At 40.1% G+C, this 25,861-nt stretch overlaps 1 protein-coding gene and 1 pseudogene across 1 annotated transcript in view; both read left to right on the top strand.

Annotated features, from left to right (window-relative positions):
• The window catches only part of LMNTD1 (lamin tail domain containing 1), a 236,312-nt gene that overhangs the window by 153,488 nt on the left and 56,963 nt on the right, over positions 1-25,861 (top strand). The gene's annotated exons all lie outside the window — the stretch shown is intronic.
• LOC111540656 overlaps positions 17,258-25,861 on the top strand; it is a 36,465-nt pseudogene continuing 27,861 nt past the window's right edge.

Raw genomic sequence — 25,861 nt, 5'->3', positions numbered from 1 at the left:
CTAGAACTAGATGTACCATATGACCCAGCCATCCCACTACTGGGTATATACCCAAAGGATTATAAATTATGCTACTACAAAGACACATGCACACGTATGTTTATTGCGGCACTATTCACAATAGCAAAGACTTGGAATCAACCCAAATGTCCATCAGTGACAGACTGGATTAAGAAAATGTGGCACATATACACCATGGAATACTATGCAGCCATAAAAAAGGATGAGTTTGCGTCCTTTGTAGAGACATGGATGCAGCTGGAAACCATCATTCTTAGCAAATTATCACAAGAAGAGAAAACCAAACACCGCATGTTCTCACTCATAGGTGGGAACTGAACAATGAGCTCACTTGGACTCGGGAAGGGGAACATCACACACTGGGGCCTATCATGGGGAGGGGGGAGGGGGGAGGGATTGCATTGGGGAGTTATACCTGATATAAATGATGAATTGATGGGTGCTGACGAGTTGATGGGTGCAGCACACCAACATGGCACATGTATACATATGTACATATGTAACCTGCACGTTATGCACATGTACCCTAGAACTTAAAGTATAATAAAAAAAAAAAAAAAAAAAAAAGAAACTATGGCCTTTTATGTTTTGGGTGGGTATATAGTGAATTTAATTGAAATAAGGAGAATCTGTTTGAATATTTCTCTGAAGCAACAATTGGTTCTACAGATGATTATAAATCAACTCTTAATTCCTTGCACCACCTTTCCAGGGCTCCTCCACATCTTTCTCTCTTCCTTTAGTCACTAAAATCCACTAGGATTAGCTGGAAATATACTGTGATGGGCTTGTAGTTTTGTTTAGTTTTTACCTTTCAAGCTTATTTTTCCCTGTTATGCATTGTAATCACCAGATATTTTTTGAGCATCTATTATACACTAAGCATGAAAATAATGTGTAAAAATAATACATTGTTCATGCCTTTAAGAAAGTCATAGACCAGTGGGAAAGATACTTGTAACCAAATATTTAAAGAATCATAGAAGTACATAACAAAACTAAATACAAGACCCTGGGGGTTCTTTGAAGAAAAATAATTGCAGATAGGTGCCAAGGAGCTGATTTTAAGAGACAGGCTAGATGTTTCAGGCTAATGGAGAAAAAGAAGGCTGATCAGGACATGCAGCAAATACATGGAACACACTGGGCAGCTTTAAGGAATGGTCATTTATATTGGTACATTTAGAATATGGAATAAAAGAAGGAACAAGGAGATGAGTCCAGAAAGGTAGATTGAGTTACATCATGAGCTTTGTATTCTGGGGCCAAGTGGGAAGAGAAAGAGTAATCCCAGCTTCTCCTTTGGAATCTAGCAGCATGTAGGATGGTGAGAGATGAAGGTAGAATTTGTTCCACTATAAAATAGTGGTTATTTTTCTAAGAAACCTCAACTTTTTCAGTCTTGCTTTTTATGACTTGCTTTCAAAAAAGGTTTAATAAAAAATATGGATCATAGCATTTCTAGCTTACATGTGTAGATATAAAACCTAAAAATTATTGATCAAATACAGTGATGACATCTAGCTTTGGCTTCAGAGTAAATGTCTGCCTTTGCTATCAGCATAGACTTCTTAAAATTCTTCTCTCCTTCATCATCTACTATCAGAATGAACAAAGCATAAAGTATTCAAGGCAGCCATGGTTTGTATGACAGATTTTTCCCCCCAAAATTCAGTGTTAAGCCAATATCAATCTACACAGTGCAATTCATGATCCCTAATTAATAAATTACATATTGTTCCATCTCCACTATGAAAATATGCTATAGGGAAATTGACGTGTGCAAGGAGCTGTCTCAGGAAGTTAAGAAGGACATCTTTAAGAGTATGAACCTAAATTGAAAAGTTGCATTGAATTATTATGCTAAGCCTATGCTATAACATCTTCAGGTAAAAACTTGACAGAAGATGGGGAGATATTCTAGTCTTAAGACTTTTGAAAAAATGTGTTCATAAGATTGACTGATATGCTCTTCTAAACTTGTCCTACTGGTTTTGCCAAAATGCTGCACCATTTAGTTCACATTACTGTTCAAGATCCCACAATGACTGTTACTCTCCCATACTTTGAAATCTAAAGTAAACTCTAATGTTTGCGAAGTGTTCTGTTGATTTCTGGATGTGTATCTCTCCCTTCTGTATTTATTTGTGCAATCACTGCCTCAATTAGCACCTTATTTTATGTAAATTATCAACTCCCTAAATGTTCCCAAGGACTCCAGCTTGCTAAAGTTACCTTATCCTTTAAAAAGGCTAACAAAAAATTGGCTTGTAATGCCCCCACAATGGGAAATCTGTTGTCTCTCCTAATAACTCTGAGGAATGTTGGTTGTTTAGGGGTTACCTTTCCCTGGTCACTAATGACCTCCTGGTGAATTCTCCATGGTCTATCCTTGTGTTGCCTTCTGTGCATGCTGTTCTTTCCCAGCAGCACATCACCATCAGGCTGGCACCACCCCAAATCCTCCAGCATCAAACTACTTTCTACACAAGACTGTATGCATCCAGCCCACATTGCCTGGGGGCAATAGACAGAGTTTGTGTTACTTGGTCTATAACCCAGCAAATAACTTAGAACTGAATGTTTATTGTCTCTGAAGTCTTTTGGGCATTCCCATCTCTAGCAATTTCTCAAGGATTTTCTCCCCATATAGGCACGTTACGTTGCTCCATCAATCTTCCTTTCTCGTCTAATTTCCTTAGCTTCATAGTCCAGTTCTAGCTCCTCCCCACAGACCCTCTGTAGACTTTCCTGTTACTTCTCTTACAGAAAGTTTCTCTTTCAAGCTTCTTTGGTTAAATAAGGTTAGACTTGTTCCAAAAGAAACACATTTCAGATATAACATCTGCTGCATACTGCATTATACCCATTGCCCCACTCTCTTGATCAACATTTGATTTTCTCCGTACAAAATGCTAAGTTTCCTTTGGCAATTATTTTATAGAAAAAGGGGGAAAATGATCAAGCACCTACGTGGTAATCAGCCACTGAACTAGATACTTTTAACTAGTTCTCATTTCATCCTCAGGCGGCACTGGGCCCCAGCACCAGTAGCCAGCCAGAGCTCATCTGTAGCTGCTCCATCTCTCTCTGGCAAGAGCCATATGGTTTGCCTCAGTCAGTTGTTGATTTCACTTTCAGAAAGGCATGCCACTTTGCCTTTTGTCACCCTGGAGTTGTGTTTGTCAAAGACTAGTCCCTACAGCAGTTGCAATGCATTAGGTGGGAGTTTGTTAGAACTCCAACATCTTAGAACCCACCCAGACCTACCAAATCAGAATCCACATTTTAACTCTCTCCCTGGGTGGTCAGTGTGCACATCAGATTTAGAGAAGCACGAATCTCCACATATTACTATGTTCACAGTGTCTTTATAGATTCTTTTGATTAACGTCTGTATTCAATTAGGATTGCTGGCTCAGCATTAGAGGACATTGATGACCCTATATTTCCAGAAGAAAAAGCAAAATAACTGTGCAAAAATAAAGGGAAGGCTTTAGTTCTGAATTTAAACTATTTGCAAAAACCTAAAAACTGATTTTCATGTTTTTAGTTCCCTTCCGCACCTCTGTAAAATGAGGTTTCCTTTTTCCATACCTTAAATGTAAGAATGTAAGGGCTTCACTTCTAACTTTCATAAAATGATCCATTCCACCTAGATAATAGATTTACTACTTTTGCTCATTGGCAACTAAAGAGTATATACCTTCTTCAGATTTGTAATTGCCAAGTGTTTCAGAAATGAGGCCCTTGAAAAAGGGTATTATAGTGTAAACTTCACTTAATGTTAGAAAAATGTTATGGTCAATAGACCCTCTTTGAACTTCCCAGGTGGAGTTTTACTAGTTCTTTTGCAACTAGCAAAAAAACCACCATGAATATCTGTCATTTTCCATAGTTTCTTTGCTAGCTGAGGGTTGGTTTGTTTGCTTATTTCTTGCTAACTTTTTAAACAGTAGGGATTAGAGAAAAGTAAGGGATAGTGTTACAGAATAATACATTACACATTATAGGCTTATCCAAAGCCTTCAGATACCGAACAAATTGTGGGGTGGAGAAGCAGGGACTTAAAAAGGGTATTTGCTGAACCGGTTTTTATTTAAAGTCAAATAGTTTAAAAAGAAACTAAGCCTTCTGGTTTCCTTTAGATTTTTATCAGTACCATTTTTACAGTTTCTCTTTGGCATCAAAATAAATCTAATATATTATTTCACGTGAAACCAATAAATTTATAGCCACAACATAAAGATTTTGGAAGCTCTTTCAACATAAAGATTTTGGAAGTTCTTTCAAATACTTGAAATCGGTACATACAATCCTTATATCCTGAATCCTCATTCACCTTTTTATTTATCAATAATATCATCAGGTTTTCTTCTGTAATTTCATTTCTTTTGCAATTTCATTACAAGCATGTTTCTTCATAACTACTTAAAATGGCTATTGGGTCAATTATCTCATAATGTATTCACCTATGGGATATTTAAATTCCTTACCAAATGTTTCTCATTACAAACAATGCTGGGCCAGGCACAGTGGCTCACACCTGTTTCCCCAGCACTTTGGAAGGCTGAGGCCAGAGGTTCGTTTGAGCTCAGGAGTTCAAGACAAGCCTGGGCAACATGGTGAGACCCTGTCTCTCAAAACAGCAAGAAAACAAAAAACAACAATGCTTCAAGAAGCATATTCATGCAAATTATTTTTCTATGTAAACACTTTTTTAAAAAATAAAAATAACTTAGAAAGAAGTTGACTTTAATTGAAAACTCTAATTGGATAAAGTATATTTTCTAAATATGTCTCTTTGATTCTCAACTCTCAACATTTTTTTTTAATTTACAAAAGAAAAACACAAAAGTTAACTACCCAGGTGACTTAAATACACTTGCTTTTTTCTCAATGATCTGTCGAGTTTGAGGTTAATTGCTTTTTGGCCGAACTTTGTTTAAACAGACATAACCAATAAAGGCTAGTTAGCAAGTTAAAGCTCTTGGTCCTCTGTCATATTTAGCTCTTCAGACTATTTATGTCCAAGTGTTTTAACCAAGGAGTTAAATGGTTAGATTTCTCTTTCATACATTCTTTGGGGTTATTACGCAAGAAACTTCAGGTTTAACCATCAACCATCAACCATGATTTTTTTTTTTTTTTTTTTTTTTTTTTTTGAGATGGAGTGTCACTCTGTCGTCCTGGCTGGAATACAGTGGCACAATCTTGGCTCACTGCAACCTCCACCTCCTGAGTTCAAGCGATGCTTCAACTTCAGCCTCTTGAGTAGCTGGGACTACAGGCACACACCACCATGCCTGGCTAATTTTTGTGTTTTTAGTAGAGGCGGGGTTTCACCATGTTGGCCAGGCTGGTCTCGAACTCCTGACCTCAAATGATCCACTCACCTTGGCCTCCCAAAGTGCTAGGATTACAGGCGTGAGCCACTGTGCCCAGTCTAACTATTCATTCTTAAAGGCTTGCATTGATATTTCCTTTTTAAAATAAGTGTTTAATATAAATTTTTTTGAGACAGAGTCTCCCTTTGTCACCAAGCTGGAGTGCAGTGGCATGATCGTAGCCCACTGCAGCCTCGACCCCCAAACTCAAGTGATCCTCCCTCCTCAGCCTCCCGAGGAGGCTGGGACTACAAGTGCATACAACCACACCTGGCTAATTTTTGTATTTTTTGTAGAGACAGGGTTTTGCCATGTTGCCAAGGCTGATCTCCAACTTCTGAGTTTAGGCGATCCTCCCATCTCAGCCTCCCAAAGTGCTGAGATTACAGGCATGAGCCACTGCACCCAGCCCACATTAAGACTTCTTATATCGCCAGGCGCGGTGGCTCACGCCTGTAATCCCAGCACTTTGGGAGGCCGAGACGGGCAGATCACAAGGTCAGGAGATTGAGACCATCCTAATATGGTGAAACCCCGTCTCTACTAAAAATACAAAAAAATTACCCGGGCGTGGTGGCGGGCGCCCGTAGTCCCAGCTACTCGGGAGGCTGAGGCAGGAGAATGGCGTCAACCCGGGAGGCGGAGCTTGCAGTGAGCCGAGATCACGCCACTGCGCTCCAGCCTGGGTGACAGAGTGAGACTCCACCTCAAAAAAAAAAAAAAAAAAAAAAAGACTTCTTATATCCATTTATGTCCATTTTAGTCTCTGCTCTTTGTCCTTCATTTTTAAGGGTTGTGTTAAAATGCAAGGTAAACACAAATGCTGAAATAAGTGATGAGCAAATACCCTAAAGTTAGGGGGCAGAGATTACTGAACTGTGTGGCGGTTGTTTTATCAAGTTATTGTCACTGCTTTGAAAACCTTAATCTTAAAGATGCTTTACCAAACTAGATGGATCCTGTAAGTGAACACACGCTCCCAAGTGCACTGTGGCCCGACAGCATTCTTTTCCGTGAACACAGACTTTCTGGGCCTCAGAATGCTGTTGATAAATGATACTTAATTTAATTGTGAACAGCTATTTCCTAAGCGTGTGCCTCTTCAAGTGAGAGGCAGGACATAAACACACTCACCAGCTCAGCATCAGGAGGATGAGAGAACGTCCTGCAGACGTTCTGTGCTTGCTCTGGACACAAAAGAGAGGCTTCCGGAAAAATTGAAAATAAGATGGATTCCTCTTTACTTCCTGTTTTTTCATTTCAGGAGCAGCCACTTGTTTCTAACTCTTGAATTTTATGACTGACACGTGGAAACATTTTCAAAGATCTATTCAAAATTTAGCTGATTTTGTTCAAAGAAAAAGAGACATCCCCAATTCATTGTCAAAAAGCATAAGGGGGCCGGGCGCGGTGGCTCACGCCTGTAATCCCAACACTTTGGGAGGCCGAGGCGGGCGGATCACGAGGTCAGGAGATCGAGACCATGCTGGCTAACACGGTGAAACACCGTCTCTACTAAAAATACAAAAAACTAGCCGGGCGAGGTGGCGGGCGCCTGTAGTCCCAGCTACTCGGGAGGCTGAGGCAGGAGAATGATGTAAACCCGGGAGGTGGAGCTTGCAGTGAGCTGAGTTGGTGCCACTGCACTCCAGCCTGGGCGACAGCGAGACTCCATCTCAAAACCAAACAAACAAGCAAAAAAAGCATAATGAGTCAACAGACCTGTATTAATAATCCCTTATTGTAGCACGTAGATTTGTGTGAAATCCAAGGCTTCAGTTTCTTTTTTTTTCCTGATGAAAGTAGATGGACTATCTTAGAACTTTAAGATTAACTGTCTCTGACAACTATAAAACTATCGTTACTGGGGGATGTAAAATTAAAGCTGATGGAGACTGCTGAAGTTAATGTGGTTCTGGGATTAACATGCAGGGTTATTTGGTCTGAGCATGTTATCTTCTATTGATTATAATCAAACACAGCTTGTTCATCACTTTACCTCATAACTTTCAAAGTGTACATGCCGATGACAACAATTGTATAGCCGGAAGTTTAAAGCAGAATATGAGAAATTACTCCTTCATTCTTTGCCTCCATTTTATCCTCATACTTATTCTGAAATGTTTTCCAAATTATTTCACTTATTTCTATAGTCAGCTATTTTCCGTCACCACAGGGAAGGAAAATATTGCTGAAGAGACTTGGGTTTCAAAGAAACATTGTTGCTTGACTGAGGGTCTTTAAACAGAAACCTAGAGAAATTTTTCAAACTTCGTTCACTATGTATATGTGTGTGTGTGTGTGTATATAAAGAGACAATATATTACTATATGTTGATGACCTCACTTAAGTAAACTAGGTAGTTAGGTTGTGATTTGAAAGAACCTGAGTGCTTAAGAATCTCTCTACTGCCACAGCTGTCACACAAGATACCCTCTTCAGAGATTTAAAGAATTTCTATTGGGATTTAGCCTGTTGTCTATCCAGCCACAGTTTAGCAGTGATAAGTCCTATATTTTACAGAACGATCCTGTTCAAATCACCATTTTATTGTCTTTGAATCCTCAAAATGTTCCCAAAATATGGCAGCATTAGTGCCCAAAGTCTATGCTGAGGCTGCACAGAAATCTGGAAGTAACTTTAAAATGTCAGATACGTGCATCAAATTTTGGTTTAGAAAATACTTTGGTGGTTGTACACACAATCTAGGAGAGTATATTTGCAAACAACAACTTAAATATAGAATGACTTGCCTGCTGTGTTCTCTGTGTTAGGGAGATCCTGGACTGGTGCCAAGGGCAGGAAACAGACAAAATTCTCTGTCTTCATGAAGCTGATACTTGAGTGATGGGAAACGAACAATATGCAAAATAAATACTTTAAGATAGCATGTTAGAAGGTGGTGATATCCTGGAAAATAAACCGGAAAGGATAAGGAACTGCTGAAGGAGGTCTACTGTGATTCAAATAGGATGGACAAGGAAGGTGTCACTAAGAAGGTGACATGTCAGCCAGTACTGAAGAAGGCAAGGGAACAAGCCACATGGAATGTGGAGTGAAGAGTTCAGCAGTGGAAATGGCAAGCCCAAAGACTCTGTGGTGGGAGGAACAAGAGGGGTGTATAACTGGCACCAGTGAGTATGGGAGGAGAGCAGAAGATCAGAGAGGCAAGTGGTGGAGAAGGTCTTGTAGAGCCTTGTGAAATAAATTACCTTGATACCTAAGGATTCTTGACTTTAAGGAATAGTACAGGCCTCAGTTATTTGGACAGCAAGCTAGACAGGCCCACCTGTGAGAAAGGGTGTCTTTAGCTCATGGGTGACCCACATGGATCGATAATGCCTTGATGGCTCAACGAGCTTTGCTGTTATCTGTGGATTTCAAATTATTTAGGGACTATAAAGACATACGCATCTGAAAATATAGTAATATTAACACAAGGTAGTGCCTTGTGAAAAGCAGTTAAGGTGCTAGTGAATAAACTTAGCAGAGAAAAAATAATCAGGCATTCAATTCTAGAAAGGATTTTAGGATAAAGGGAGAATGGGACTAGGTTTTTAATCATCCCTGGTGTTTGGAAAGAGCAGCACAAAGTAAGATGATCTGCATTAGCCAAGACAGAAAAGTACAGGTCTATTGAGCAGACAGAGGATTGACCTTTTTGACTACAGCTTAGGATCAGGAGCAGCTTTGCATCCTTCCACTCACTGCATGATTTCTGCTATCCCTCTGCACCAAGGGCTGCTGCTAGGCCATAGAACACCTTTCTGCAAGTTTGAGAAAGGCTCAAGTGTCCCTTCAAGACACTACTTTCATCACTGGAAAGCTGTGGCATACTGATGTTGTGAGAACAAGATGCTTTACTGCCATCTGCCAGAAAATCATGATAAAATACAAATGCACCATGCCTATAATGGGAGTGCATGCCCTCAAGTTGCACATTGCACAAACCATACAACCACGTGTGGCAGCCGCACATGGAGAAGAAGGTGTGAATAAGTCTGGATAGGAACTATTTTCTCTAATCTGCGTGTGAAGGTATTTGTATCACATGTGAGTGCTCACCATTGGGTGACCTCAGCAGAGGAGGATTTTAATAATCAAGTGGATAGGATGACCCACTCTGTGGACACCACTCAGCCTCTTTCCCCACCCACCCTTGTCATCACCCAGTGGTCCTATGAATAAAATGGCCATGGTGGCAGGGATGGAGGTTATGCATGGGCTCAGCAACATGGACTTCCACTCGCCAAGGTTGAGCTGGCTTTAGCCACTGCTGAGTACCCAATTTGCCAGCAGCAGAGACCAACACTGAACCCTTGATATGGCACCATTTCTCAGGGAATCAGTCAGCTACCTGGTGGTAAGTTGATTATATTGGACCTCTTCTATCATGAAAAGGGCAGAGATTTGTCTTCACTGGAATAGACACTCTAGATATGAGTTTGCCTATCTTGCACATAACACTTCTGCCAAGACTACCATCCATGGACTCATGGAAGGCCTTATCCACCATCATGGTATTTCACACAGCATTGCCTCTGACCGAGGCACTCACTTTCCAGCTAAAGAAGTGTGGCAGTGGGCTCATGCTCATGGAATTCACTGGTCTTACCATGTTCCTATCATCCTGAAGCAGCTGCATTGATAGAACAGTGGAATGGCCTTTTGAAGTCACAGTCACAATGCCAACTAGGTGACAGTACTTTGCAGGGCTAGCGCAGAGTTCTCCAGAAGGCCGTGTATGTTCTGAATCAGCATCCAATATATGGTACTATTTCTCCCATAGCCAGGATTCACAGGTCTAGGAATCAAGGGGTATAAGTGGAAGTGGCACCACTCGCCATCACCCCTAGTGATCCACTAGCAAAATGTTTTATTCCTGTTCCCGAGACATTACATTCTGTGGGCCTAAAGGTCTTAATTCCAGAAGGAGGAACGCTTCCACCAAGAGACACAACAGTGATTCCATTAAACTGGAAGCTAAGATTGCCACCTGGACACTTTGGGCTCCTCCTACCTTTAAGTCAACAGGCTAAGAAGGGAGTTACAAAGTTGGCTGGGTTGATTGACTCGAACTATCAAGGTGAAATCAGTCTACTACTCCACAACAGAGGTAGGGAAGAGTACGCATGGAATGCAGGAGATCCCTTAGGGCATCTCCTAGTATTACCATGCCGTGTGATTAAGGTCAGTGGGAAACTACAACAGCCCAATCCAGGCAGGACTACAAAGGACATAGGCCCTTCAGGAATTAAAGTTTGGGTCACTCCACCAGGAAAAAAACAAATCTTTGTTCTTCCATCCCAGCTGGCCCCCCATGCTAGTGGCATCCCTCAAGACAGCTTTTTCAAACTTGTCTACTTTTCTCCTGATTTTAATCTCATCCCTGATCTCTTATTTTCAACCAGTAACTTACCTTTCAGTTTTTCTTCCTTCCAACTATTATCCTCTATCTTCACCATCCTCTCCTTTCTCTCAGGGGAAAGAGTCGTCCCTGTTGCTTTCTATGACCAATTTTATCTCCACCAATCCCCATTAGAACAATGTTCTATTGATTATTTTCCTCTTATTTCTTCACTCTCTCTCTTTCTTTCTCTCTCTCTCTCTCTCTCTGTTGCCTATTTCCCCTGAAGTCAAAGATGTCCCCAGCTCCTTCGTATGTTAAAATAAACTTTCTGTCAGCCCCACTTTCCCTTCAAGATATCTTTACCATCTTATTCTCTCTTCATTGACAAACTTCTTTAAAAAGATAATAATAATAATGTAATAGTTCTCCATTGAAAAGCTGTCAGTTTCCTCTCAGAAAAACATTCATATAGCCTACATTCTAATGTCTCATCTGCTTTCAGGAGGTTAATGGATTCCCTGAGACCCATGGGCTGATTCTCCAAGGGTCTGGGATGGGCAGAGAGGGAACATAGGTTACGCTGCCTCAGGAAACTCACCTTGGTGCAGTGATAATGGCCCTGGATGACCCTGGCCAAGGCAGTAGCTGCACCTCAGCTACCTATTTGATTTGCCCCGGAGACCCTAGGAGATTTTTAAAAATTATTTCTGTAAATCATTCCAACAACATAAACACTGAGGACATTATTCCATTAGTCAGCTATCCAGGGGTGTGTTTCCTGCTTTCAGTCAGGAGTTCTGCCCAGCGTGCTCATAGATGACTTTCCAACATGGTTTAAATATCCACATTAAAAAAATTCTGGAAGTCAAGGTCAAAACTAGGGAAAATCATAGAAATCCTTTAGTCTAGAGCCCTCAGTTCTACCAATTCAGCCCAAGCATCCATGCAAACTTTGGTCAGTTTCAATCTCTTCTTTCATTTCTTTTTCTGTAAAATGAAGAGAGTAAGCACATGTACCTCATAGAACTATGGTATGGATTAAATTAATTGAGACAGTAGTGTAAAGAATTTAGCATAGTGTCTGACACACAGAGCTCAATAACAGATCAGTCTCATTTTGTATAATTTACTAATAATCTAGTCCACCCTCAACCAGCTACTAGAAAAGTAAAAGAGAACTCAAATCCCTGAGGCCTGCTCTGCAACCTCCCTGCTATTCCATGAGAGGGTGAAGACATCACATTTCTATATGGAAAAAGGATCCAAAATTTGTATTGCTGTAGAATTGGTGAATTATAGATGCTTGATGAAATCACGAGTCCTGCTACTCTTGCCTTCCAAATCCCTGCAGAAAACAAGCAGATGGCTAGTATTATTCAATGGATAAAATTGCTATTTGCCTTAGATTTCTCTTTTTGTAAACAAAGTTATTTTGGGTACAGGCCTCACAAAAGAAGAGCATGTGCAATTGTTTAACCATTTTACATTGACCGATAAATCTCTTTTTCCATAACTGTGCCACATGTTATTAAATATTCAGTGGAGGTTTAGATTTCATTATGGGATCTGGATCCATGCATATTCCCAAAGCTGGAGTGAGTAATGTTGTTCCCTGATTTTTCAGATTGTTCTCAACCTACATGCTCATTTTTATTTAAAGGGTAACATGATTTTATTATTGCTTTTGTTCCTGTTGCTGTTGTTGTTATAAGTATACCAAACAAATTATTTAACAAATGAATACTACAGAATTCCCAAGTCAGTTTAGAGAAAATACTCAAAAATTGTTTTCTGGATATACACACAGTGAGAGCTATATTTCAAATAAATTTAAATTTTTTTTTTAAGTTTTCAAAATGTGAGAACACTATATAATACTAATAAATAATAGTCATTTGCTAGATATTTTTAAAATCCTGTAAGAACTATTTAAACTTAGATTTCTTTTCTCCTACTAGATTTAAAAATCCATTACAATGTAATCTAGTTAATTCGCCTTCCTTCACAAAGGACCATATTTAACACCAACTTAGCCAGATATATATTTTTTTAATTAATAAAAGTCCCCAGAGGAGGTTCTATTGTCTTTCTTTGCCTCGCTGGCAAAAGCAAAACCAACCTACAAACAAAAAAACACATTGTCTCTTCATGCTCTTAATCAAAGTAAGGTATTTCTTTTCCCTTCACTGATCTTTTGTATTTTGAAAGAGCATGGCACTAAGGAAGGTGCCCCTACATGAGTAATCTAGAGTTCCTTATGCCAGGTAAGGCCTGTCTAATGCCTGGTATTTCTCAGATAGTTTTCTCTCTGTGGTCCTCTGTCTTTCTCTGGTATCTATCACATTGCTACACAGCATTGGCCCAATACCCTTGAACAAAATCCAGAATTTTCCTAGGGCCTTGAGAGATGTGGCAAAGATTTTTAATGCCTACCTCTACCAATTTTCCCATTCCTCAATATAGCCCCAATTTATATGGGGTGGCCGTATTTCCCAATAAAATTCTGGCCCACGAGATGTAAATGGAAGTACATGTGACTTTCAAGAAATCTTTCTAGACAGAGGTGGCATGCCCTTCTTTCTTCCTTTCTGCTTCTAGCTTGTAACGTGAACATACTGTCAGCTAGATCATTAACAACCATGCCGAACCTCAAAGTGGCCACAGAAATGGAAGCCATGTGCTTAAGATGACAGATAAGAAAGATAAAAGCTTATATCTCTGATATTACCTTTAAGATATCATATTATATCCTAGACTGCTTAAGAAAAATACACTTCTGTCATGTTTAAACCAGTTATTTTTTTGTTTGCTTCGTATTGTCGTTTTGCCATGTGGAGCTAAGCTTAACCCTAACTGAGACACAGAGATCACCTGCAAGTTATAGAGAATGGGGAGAAAGCAGCAGCAAGTTAATACTCATTTATCATGTGCTTACAAAGACAATACCAGAATTAGAACACATACATGGGGAAATAACAGTTTTGAATGAAACTTTAAGATATAATTATAGGCCAGGCATGGTGGCTCACACCTGTAATCCCAGAACTTTGGGAGGCCGAGGTGGGCGGATTGCTGAGGTCAGGAGTTCAAGATAAGCCTGGCTAACATGGTGAAACCCCGTCTCTACCAAAAATACACACACACAAAATTAACCGGGCAGGGTGGTGGGTGGCTGTAATCCCAGTTACTGAGGATACTGAGGCAGGAGAATCGCTTGAACCTGGGAGGTGGAGGTTGCAGTCAGCTGAGATCGCGCCATTGCCCTCCAGCCTGGGCAACAAGAGTGAAACCCCGTCTCACAAAAAACAGACAAACAAAAAAAAAAAAACCAGTTATAACGTATTATGAATTGGTTTAAGGATTTCCTATCATGAAAAGATCACTGACATTATAGGCAATAATGAAAGCAGAAAACTACACTATAAATGTCTTCTCAACTAAAGAAGCTCCACCCATAAATGTAATTTTATTGCCACTTAATACTTTCTCAGTCCCTTAATTATGTGTTTGTGGGTTTCTACCACTATTTCAAATGTAAAAAAGAAGACTGTGATTAATCGATAATATGTATGCCAATTATATTTTATTATTATAGAAAAAATAGTACTGCTGATATGTGGCTCCTAGTTCTAAGAAACTATTTTGCTGTTTATTCTACACTTTCTCCTTCAATAAAAATAGTTAAATTCTTTTTTTGTTTTGTTTTGTTTTGTTTTTTGTTTTGTTTTTTTGAGATGGAGTCTCGCTCCATTGCCCAGGCTGGAGAGCAATGGCACGATCTTGGCTCACTGCAAGCTCCACCTGCCGGGTTCACACCATTCTCCTGCCTCAGCCTCCCGAGTAGCTGGGACTACAGGCTCCCACCACCATGCCCGTTTAATTTTTTGTATTTTTAGTAGAGATGGAGTTTCACTGTGTTAGCCAGGATGGTCTTGATCTCCTGACCTCGTGATCTGCCCGCCTCGGCCTCCCAAAGTGCTGGGATTACAAGTGTGAGCCACCATGCCTGGCCAAATTCTTTTTATATTAATATAAAGGATAAAAATTATTTTAAAAATACCTAAGTTTATAGCAGCATTATCTGTGATAGCAAAGAATTGAGAATAGCTAAATGATCTGACAACAGAATAGAGGATGTGTGGTATGTTCGTATGTTGGAACACTATGCAGTAATGAAAATGAACAGCTGCACACAAATACATAGATGAATGACAGTATAATGCTAAAGAAGATTTTTAAAGTATATACTGTCTGGATCCATTTATAAAAAGTTCAAAAGTAAGCAAAATGAATTTGTTGTATTAGTAGTTAGAATAGGAGTCTCCTTCCTGGGAAGCAGTGATCAGAAGGGAAGACGGGGCCTCTGAGGAACTGAATGTCTATCTCATCATCTTGTGCTCACTTTGTAAAATGACAAGTTTGTTTTATCAAAATTCACCTAACCATTCATTTATGATTTAGTACTTTCATGTATACACAATATTCTTCAATAAAAAGTCCACTTTGGAGCTGGATGTGGTGGTTCACACCTGTAATCCCAGCACTTTGAGAAGCTGAAGAGGGAGAATTGCTTGAGAACAGGGGTTTGAGGCCAGCCTGGGCAACATGGTGAGGCTTTGCCTTGACAAAAACTAAAAAAAAAGTTAGCCAGGCATGGTTAGTCCCAGCTACTCAGGAGGCTAAGGTGGGAGGGGCTTGAGCCCCAGAGGTCAAGGCTGCAGTGAACTGTGTTTGAGCCACTGCACTCCAGCCTGGGCGAAAAAGCAAGAACACGTCTCAAAAAAACCCACGAAGTTTACTTGGAAAAAAGAAAATTTAAAAACGAAACACCATCCGATTCTGATTTTCCTATCCTTGCTTCTTAAATCCAGTTGAGAGGTTAGAATGTTCCTCATCTGCTATATTCTATAACGTGTCCCTCAGAATTCATGTGTTGGAAATGTAATCCCCAGTACAACAGAGTTGGAAAATGGGGCCTAATGACAGGTGTTTATGTGATGAGGGCTCTGCCCTCATTAATAGATTAAAGACATTATTTTAAAAAGCTTTTGGAAATGGGTTTGCTCTCTTGCATTCTCACATTTTTGCCTTCCACTATGTACTGATGCAACAAGAAGGCCCTGTCCGGATGCTGAGACCTTAGTATTGGACTTTCTAACCTTCAGAACTGTAAGCCAATAAATTTCTGTTAATTATAAATTACCTAGTCCCAGGTATTCTGTTATACCAGCACAAAACAGACTAAGACACCATCTTACCCTATATCCAGTACCAGGATTTTGAATGACAGAATGATAACCTCATCATCCTTTGTTTTTGCTGGCCAGTTCCATATTTTGAATGAAAATCACCTGGTTCCTGTGAGTTCTTTTGTATCCTCTCTAACTTATCCTTCAGTATCAAATTTGAAGGATTGTTTTGAGGGGGTCTGAAATTCTCAGTTTTTGCTCCATCTTGTTTCTGCTTTTTCCATTTCTTTCCATTTACTCCCATTGACACACATGGAGTCTCAATTGTACTTTCATCCCAGTCAGCAGCTGCCCTAAACAAGAAGACATGCCCCTTCATTAGTGGTGCCAGGTGCTGGCTTTAGCAGAACATATTCTAAATGTAACTGATCGATGGCTTATATATTATCCTAACAGTTTATTGCACTTGGAGTTCTCACTTTAGATTATCTCCCCTAGAGGGATTTTTTAAAAAATTATACACACAGCTCTGTTATAACTGTGGGTTTTAAAGGTCTTTTTTAATTGTAAGTGTTCTCTGGACCCTTACTACACTTTTAGTAATTGACAACAGAATTCTAAAAGCCTCCACATCCATGCTTAGAGGACCTTGTAATCAAAGAAAGTAATCTAATCTGTGACAGCATCTCCTAGGAGCCTCAGGAGGCCTGAAGATGCTGGCATGGTGCTAAAAAGAACAGATCAGCAGTATCAGAGCTGCATCATTCCCTTACTCAGGGAATAAGAGAGGACATTGGCCTACAAAGGGGTTGCCCTTATCCTCACATAACTTCCTCTGCTGATAAAACAAATGACAGAGCAAAAGGTGTGGCTGATAATGGTTGGTATTGTGGCATAGAGAGTGATTTGAAAACCTCTCTTGACCTGGAATCCTTTCTGCAATATCGTTAGGTAGGACGGACTGGTCTGGTTGAATGAGAGGCAGGTAAGGAGCCTTACCATCTGAGCTTCTCTCCTCCCATCAACACCTTCTCCTCTCCTCCCATCAACATCAGATGGGCTCTGCTGGGTCACTGGGACAGCACTGCACTGAATCTTCACCCTCATACAATGATACAGTTCATAGGCCATAGGGAAGAGCCGTCCCAAATCTAACCCTCCAGTGGATGCCAGACTGGTATATAATAATCACTTAGGGAGTTGGTGAATATTCTGATTGCCAGGCCTGATAAAAGTCAGTAGCTGGTCCTAGGAATCTGTGTTTAATAAGATCCTCAGGTAATTCTAATGTACAGACAAGCTTCAGAACCATGGTCATGGCATGGACAAAAATCTATACTTACGTTTCTGCAAGTGAGGACCAAGGACCGTCTGCATCCGAGTCACCTCCGTGTCTGAATGTGCGCATTAGGACATGGAAGGCTTCATTGAGAAATGGAACACTGGGGGCTGCTCTGGCTGAATTGAACAAGAGTTCGGGCCTTCACTGTATTGAAAGTAGAAAGATTTGGAAATATTTCCATATGCATCAAAATTCATACCCACAGCTTCTCTTACAGAATCTCTGAACTTAAAACAGGACCAGTGGCACTTCTGGGAGACTCACCAATGTCTATGCACCATTTCCTTATTGTCTTCTCTCTTCCCCCTCAACAAGAATCCTTTATCAGGACTTAAGGTTCAAAATATCAGCTCAAATTGATTCATGTTCTTCCAAATCCCTTGGCTTATTCTTAGATTTCTGTCAAAAACTAAAGCTCTTTTTTTCTATATCTGCTGACGTCTCCTTTTCCCAAGGCATGAAGGTGGAAAATCCTACATGCTTGAGGTGAAGAAAGGGCCTTGTGGTACAGGTAAATTCAGAGGAGATACACACCGGTGCTGGTAATGTTTTGTTTCTTGGGCTGGGTATTAGGCACACAAGTGTGTTCAGTTTACAGAAACACATTTAGTACACTTGTGATTTGTGCACTTTTCTGTGTATATACGATACTTCAATAAAATGCATAATAAAAAGTGATTAATATCTCAAAATGTTATTGTGGTCATCGATCAATTGGTAGATCAATAGAGACAAAGATAAGAATACAGAAAAAATCTGAACAAAATTTGTTAATGGGGTATGGTGGCTCCCACCTGTAATCCCAGCACTTTGGGAAATGGAGTCAGGCAGATCGCTTGAGCCCAGGAGTTTGAGACCAACCTGGGCAGTAAGGCAAAACCCCATCTCTACGAAAGAATAAAAAACAGAATTAGCTAGGCGTGGTGGTGCACACCTGTAGTCCCAGCGACTCTGGAGGTGGAAGTGGGAGGATAGCTTGAGCCGGGACACTATTTTATCAAGAACATTTTAAATCAAGAAAGACAGTTCTTAAAGTTTCTCTTCTAAATGAGGACAATAATTTATAGCAAAAGAAATTTCCCAATCATGTTTCCTGGTGATGATCCTCCAGAGGGCTTCCAGTAGTGAATTTTGAGCATTATCTTTTAACTTTGTGATTGTGAAGTTAATTTGCACAGTAACAGTTTCCATCTCTAGATATATCTGTATACACTTGATGGAGCCAAAAGAAAATTTCAAAGAACTTAGAAGGAATAGAATGCTTTTCAGAGATGCTTGCAAAGTCAGAACTCTGTAAGTATTTATATAAGAAAGCACTTAATGTCTACTTGACTGATGGGTACTCAAATTGCAATAAGACAGCTGCTGAATAGAAAGTAAAGTGTTTTTAAGGATGAAAGAACCAATACTCCTCTTCTAAGGTCAGTGTTGTACAACTCACATGCCAAAAAATCACGAGGTCCTCCTGACTGCCATTTCCAAGGCTGTTTAAGAGAAATCGGAAGCCGGCAGGATTGTCTTTGGTGCTCAACCAGTTTCCCTCTCAGATTTCCTCCTTCCCCATCCCCATCCTTTCTCTCATGCTACCCCATCCCCAACCACAAATACCCTTTAGTTTCCTGTTCTTGTTACCATTCTTGTCCTCAGCTGGATGACATTAAATTTGATGTTTTCAACAAATATACATAAAGCAGCTACTCTGAGGGATTAACTGAAGATAGTTAAACATGGCCCCTGTGTCCTTCCCTTTGCAACAGGCAATTCTGGAAATAGAGAGGTTTTTAGACAGGTGGGAAGATGGATATTTCTGGGCAGAAACAAGCCGTCACTGACTCATCTTAGTGTTGTACTGAGAGGCATGTTACTCTGAGAAACATGATACATCCCTTTCCCCCTTGATTTGTTTCAGTCCACCCTAAGGCCAGGTACCCACAGTTTGGGAAAGACTTCCTCTGGCATCTCCTTAGCTAACAGGCTCAGTGAGGTGGCCTCTTGAGACAGTGGCTTCTCATCGAACGGGTAAGAAATGTGCCCGCAGACTCTCACCACCACATCTGGCCCCCTCTGCTAACAAATAAATGAATGTGCAAGGGCTTAGCATGCCCTCTCCCCTCCGACGCTAGGCTGCTGCCTCCTGATCAACAGCCCAGCCTTGAGCACGTGAACACTATTGCTGAGTGAGCTCTGTACCCTGTACCCTAAGCCACATTTGTATGGCCCTTCAGTGTAATGAGTCATGCTGACTGCTTGGAGTAATGGGTGCTTAACCTCTCTGTGCCTCAGTTTCCTCATCTGTAAAATAGGAAGAACAATAGCGCCTATCATACAGCATTAGTATGAAGATTAAACAAAGCAGGTAAAGTGCTAACACGATGCCTGGCAAATAATACATGCTGGCTGTTTAAACACCCAAACTCATTCTTATCAAAGACTTCTCTACATGATAATGGTGAGAACTCCGGGTCTCACGCCTTGTTAGTATTTGTATTAGGATCTACTCAAATGCTGTTCATTGAGGTGTCATAACTACCGTTTATAAGTGCTCATTACATGCCAGGCACACGTTACATGCACGTTTGTTTTCACCCTCATGACCCATCCTCTGAAGTCTGTACTTGTTCTCTCCATTTTACAACAACTGAGGCACAGAAAGTTTAAGTAAATGCCGAAGGTTACACAGCTACTAAATGGCCGGCAATCTGGCTCCACAGTCCTTATCTTAGCCACTGTGCTAGCCCATATACTGCACTGCCTACCCTGGGCCATGGGCCAGAAAACACAACACACCTTTGTGCTCTGAGAAATGGCCTAGCTGTAACAGGTACCAATCCAAGCTTGCGCTCAAATCATGGCCCAGTGATGAAATGTTTAACATTTTGAGGGCTTTAAAAATTTCAAATATTTTTAACATCTGTAAACACTTCCCATGAATAGTCAGGAATAGAATTAGTGTAGCTTTTGATTGTTAATGTTTTTAGCAATTAATGCATACTAGGAATTGGGCGACATGCTTTACGTTGATTCTGTCACTTTGTTTTCACAAGAACTTCGATGAGAAGTTTTTTATAGATGGGGCCCAGAGAAGTTAAGTAACCAGTGACACCACCTATCTTGTAGGGTTTTATGGGGACTAAATGGGTTAACACAAGTAAGCAAGTGCTTAGCATAGAGCGCGGTGTATTATTTGTATGGTTCCCAGACTGTTCAATGAATTTTAGTAGAATTCTCTCTCATTATCTTGGGAAAGACCATTCTTAGTCAAAGTGAAAGAAGATCTTTGCCAGTTGAGACAATTACACATCTTACCAGCTAGCAGGAAAACTATAAATTCAGCTGCCTATGAAAAATTCCCAGATTCATCTAAAATTCTCCTCTTAACTGAAAGTATTCAATCAAATGTGTCTAAAACTAGGAATTTTCTGAGGAAATAAACTATAGACAGAAACATCATATTTTTAAATTTAATTATATTCTTATTATTTATATATTTGGTAAAAATTATATTTTATATCCCTAAATATATCAGTTCCAATAGGACAGATGCTGTACTGATACGTCTTTTTTTCTCTCCCTTTTCTCACCCAAAGACTCTGGCTCCATCCTTCCTACCTACTACCTCTTCAAGACAACCAGACCATTGCTTCTGGTTCTATTTTGGGATGCAACAGTGGAATCCAATATTCCTATTGGGAGCCTTGACCAAAGAGGTCATTAAACAAGCAAGGTTTCTTCTTAATTACAGACCACATCTCACAGCATAACTTGGATATATAATGGGGTTTAAAGATTCCTTCCCCCTGATGGGTGGGAGTGAAGAGAATAATAGAGTGAAGAGGAAGAGCATCCTGTCTGCCACACTTCGGGTTATCCTCTCCCAACATGTGGCAAAGCCAGAGCAAGAGAAGCCAGGTCTCACTTCTTATTCCCTCCTCCCTGATCTCTTATAGGAACCTATCTTTAAACCTCCAGAGTTTTCAAAGTATTAGCAAGCACATTTTAAATGCCATATTTCTTCCTACCCGTTCCTCCCCTTCACACTCTTTAACCTAAATTTTGTGTTCAATGGAGTGAATCTGGAGGCGCTGCCTTGACATTTCACTACAAGAACTGAAAGGCGGGGAGTGCAATGCAAGTAGGAGGCATAGTGGGTTTGAATGGGTTCCTATTCATCCTATCAGTGACAGAGAGATTCCCATGTAGGGTTAGGAAGATGGTCAAACACATAACACTGAGTATTGAAGAGATGAGACCAACAGCCGTTCATTAGTCACATATCCCCCAGCCTAGGGGAGGAGGACACAGCACCATTCAGGGCCACACAGGAGTTGCAATCGGGAACAGAATGAATAACCAGGGTCTGTGGGAGGCAGGCTTTGTAGTGTTAAGAGGGTGTGGTGCCTCCTGGTTCCCACAGGAGGATGTAATTGGCTTGTTTGAAAAACTGCTTAGGAGAAAATTAAAACCCACTATTCAGGGATAAATAGGAACTGCACCTGGTCCCCTCAAAAAGGAGGGTTGTTTGGTTTGGGGGACATCATCTGTGAGAGGAGAGTAGGAAGGGGAATTTGCAGTTAGGCCTTCCCAATTTTACCAGTAGTCAAGACAGCACATACTATTAACTTCAGGTCTCTCATTATAAAAGGTGGGTACAAAGGAGAGTGTGTGAGAAATAGTTTTTGACACACACAACTAGATGAGAAAGAACAGGTACAAAACTTGAGAGACGAGGGCTATCGTGCAAGCTCGGATGTTCTTGAAAGCCAGAAATGGAGGTGGTGTTTAAGAGACCTCCATATGAGCAAAGCTTTGCTCTCAAGTCTCCAAATATTCCAATTTTCACCAGTTTTTTAAAATTATTATTCTGGAAGATTCTGTGGACTTCCATTTGCTTTATGACAATGCTGATTAATTATTTGGGGGAAATAAATTGTTAGGATTATATAAGATACAAACATAAAAATCACATGAATGATAAAACCTCTGTATCAATGTATGGTCATTATTTCAGCACACCAAGAATAGCAAGAGCTCCCATTTTCACTGAGAACTTGCCTTGTACTTTGCATACACCCCCTCTCATTTAACTGTCATGCCTACCTTACAAGGTACGTGTCATTCTATGAAGGGAAAAGATGCAGGATCAGACAGTTGCTGTGGCAGGGCAGGGATTTTTAACCCAAGCCTACATAGATCTCAATACAGTTTTTTGAAGCTTTAATAGTGTCTAGTCTGGTGAATAAAAATTAATACCATATCTTTAACTTTACAGTAAAGTTAAGGAGACCAGTTATTCATTTATTTTGTTATTCAACAGATAATATTTGACTACTTACTATGTGCCAAGCATTGACCCTAGTGACAGGAAATCCAGACCCTTAATGTTTCAAAGAATAGTATGAGAGTATAGACATTGACTTCTGACCATAACAGAGAAACATGACTGGGTTTATCCTCCCAGCTTAAATAACAAAAAAGAAATGAACAAAATGCACGTTCATTAACATGTTCATAAAACAATGAGTTCTAGACATTGGACAACAGGTGGTAGAGAACAGTGATCCCTTAGAGAAGAGAAACAGACAAGGCGAGCCCTGGGGGTGCCTTACTCCCTGTCTGGTTTCCAGGCCTCAGCATAAGGAAGGAGAACACACACAAAGCCCAGCAGTCCCCCTGATTCGAGGAGCTAGAGTTGAGCATCTGGGGAGGTTGAACATCTGGGGATGCTAGAGGGAGCATCTTCCAATCCATCTAGAAGTTGGAAGAAGAGAGTACCAGACAAGAGAGAAAGAAGCTGCACAGAGAGAAATTTCTGGAGATTTCCTGAGTTCCCCTTGAGCATTGATACCTGAGACTAAGGAAAGAACCACCTGAAACAAGCAGGACAATCCCTTGGACTTACAAACGGCTGGAAGCAGGATGTGTTCCCACTAGTCAAAATGGGAAAACTTCATAATACACAGGGCATCAGATGGAGAACACAGAAGAGGATTGCCTCAGTACTGGAACCAGTCTGCTCCAGTTGTGCCTTACGAGGCTTAAAAGCAAGACTCAAGAGGGTCAGACTATTTCCAAGTAACTTAATTGCCAACCAAAAAAAAAAAAAAAAAAAGTCTAAGAATATCTAAAGGAATATTCTTCCAATATGTAACAAAGTAAAATTCGCCATGTCTGGCATCCAATCAAAAATTACTAGGAATGCCAAAAGGCAGGAAAATACAACCTCTTATGAGGAGTAAAATAAATCATTCAAGAGAAACAATCCCAGAAATGACACACAGTGTAGAATTGGTAGACATGGACATTAAAACAATTCTAATAAATATATTCCATATGCCCAAGAAAGTGGAGAAAAGCTTGAGCTTGTTAAAAAGAGATATGGATAGTATTTGGTTGGTTGGTTGGTTGTGTGTTCATTTGTTTGTGTGTTTGTTTTGAGACAGAGTCTCACTCTGTCACTCAAGCTGGAATGCAGCGGTGTGATCTTGCCTCACTGTAACCTCCACCTCTCAGACTCAAGCCATTCTCCCGCCTCAACCTCCCGAGTAGCTGGGATTACAGGCCCACACCATCACATGGCTAATTTTTTTTATTTTTAGTACAGATGGGGTTTCAGCATGTTGGCCAGGCTGTTCTCGAACTCCTGATCTCAAGTGATCTGCCTGTCTCAGCCTCCCAATATGCTGGGATTACAGGCCTGAGCCATCACACCCAGCTGGATGATATTTTAAAACACTCAAATTAAACTCCTAGGCATTAAAAATTCAGCGAATGGTGTTTTGGTTGTCTAACAACTACCACCCACACATTTAGGACTCACAAGAAGGGCTCACGGGGCTCAGAGGCAAGGTGATCCCAGCTATGGTTTATCAAGCATAAGATACACAGCCAGCCTCCCAAGGGAAAAAGACAAACCAGGTGAAGCCTGGAGGAATTTAGGCACTGGCTTTCAAAGTTCTCTGTCTGGGGCTGAAGAGGCATGAGGTGGCCACATAGAACACACTCTTTTATCCAACAAAATGCGGTGTTTCTGCTTAAGCATCAAAGTTCAGAGTTTTCACTGGGGGCTGATTATTTTGGCAGTCTCTGCCCCTGATTAGCCACATCTACCAAAATTTTAGACATCTGGTAGAAAAGCTGGAATTCACCATTAATTACATTGTTTGCACAAATAATCTAGGCAAGCTGGTATATTAGGTTTCAGTGTCTCAGGTGAGCAAATCATCCTTATCAGTGTAGGGAACATCCCAAAGCCAAGTTCCCAGATGGTAGTCTAGGGCCAGCCCCACAAGCAGATCCTTCTAAAGGTAGCAACATCAAGCCTGCTATATTATGTCTTTTCTGTACAGATGGAACTAACAGCAGATTAGATACTGCCAAAGAAAAGGTTAGTGAACATGAAGAAACAGTAATAGAAGTAATCTAAAACAAAAGAAAACTGATATAAGGACTCAAGTTTCTGCCTTGGATAGTGGTATTATTATGAACATAAAAAGAACAGACATTCTATTAAAACTTTTTAAGACATAATTATTGAGCAAGTAAGCACTAAATTGACCCATTGTACAGTTTTGTATGGTTACCAAAGACTAGCAAGGACTTCATTTGTATGTTAATTTCTGAAATATCTATAACTAAAGCTTGATAATATTTCCATATAACCAAGAAACAAAAAACTTTTAAGCTATTAAAGATTTTAGTAAATGGATTCTATGAGAAGTAATCGAAGGAAAAATAATACGCAAGGATACAGTCTGTTGGTGAATATGAGACAGTAAAGGAGAGAACATTTGTCTTTTGTATGCAAAGGACTTCATACACAATTACCTGACTTAATTTCACAACCATTTAAGAAGTAAGAATTATTTTCTCATTTTACAGATGAGAACATTGAGGGTAAGAAAGGTCAAGTAACTACCCTAGAAGAACACACAGTTAATTTGATGGAACCAGAAAAAGGAAACCCATACGTTTACGTCTCCAAACTCTTTTGTGTTTTCATTATTCTTTGCCTTTATATCTACCAAGGACAGACAGAATTAAACAGGCTCTTTTTAAAAACAACTATAAAAGTGGAGGTCCTGAAATGCATGTAGAGTCCTTTGCACTGACAGAGGTAACACAGGCTAAAATAGCCCAAACTTCTGCCCCCTCATCTCCCTCCTGCAAAAATAATAAATAAATAAACTCTATTCCACCTACACTTTTTTTAATCTCTAGAGTTTTATCCTTTCGAACTTAAATAATTCTAGGGTAAGTAAAAATTATAGGGCAAATATACAATCACTCTCCTCTTTCAAACAAGGGAAATATTATTCATATATCATGGCCCTTTTTACCCTCTAAGCTCAAGCATAGCATCAGAACCCTTCTGAACATATTGTTCCAAGCAGCCATTTCCAGTGATTGAAATTAGAATTCAGAATGAAACCTCTTTGCATCTTTATTTTAGGAGTCATCCATCAGAGCATAGTAATTAGAATTCAGATTCTGGAACTTGATTGTCTAGGCTCAAATTCTAGTTCCACCACTTACTAGCTATGAGAATTTAAATAAGTAACTTAATTTCTCTGTG

The sequence above is a fragment of the Piliocolobus tephrosceles genome, chromosome 10 (assembly GCF_002776525.5).
Source record: "Piliocolobus tephrosceles isolate RC106 chromosome 10, ASM277652v3, whole genome shotgun sequence".
NCBI classification, from domain to species: domain Eukaryota; kingdom Metazoa; phylum Chordata; class Mammalia; order Primates; family Cercopithecidae; genus Piliocolobus; species Piliocolobus tephrosceles.
The sequence above is the reverse complement of the archived record's forward strand: the minus strand, read 5'-3'. Positions and strand labels throughout refer to the sequence as shown.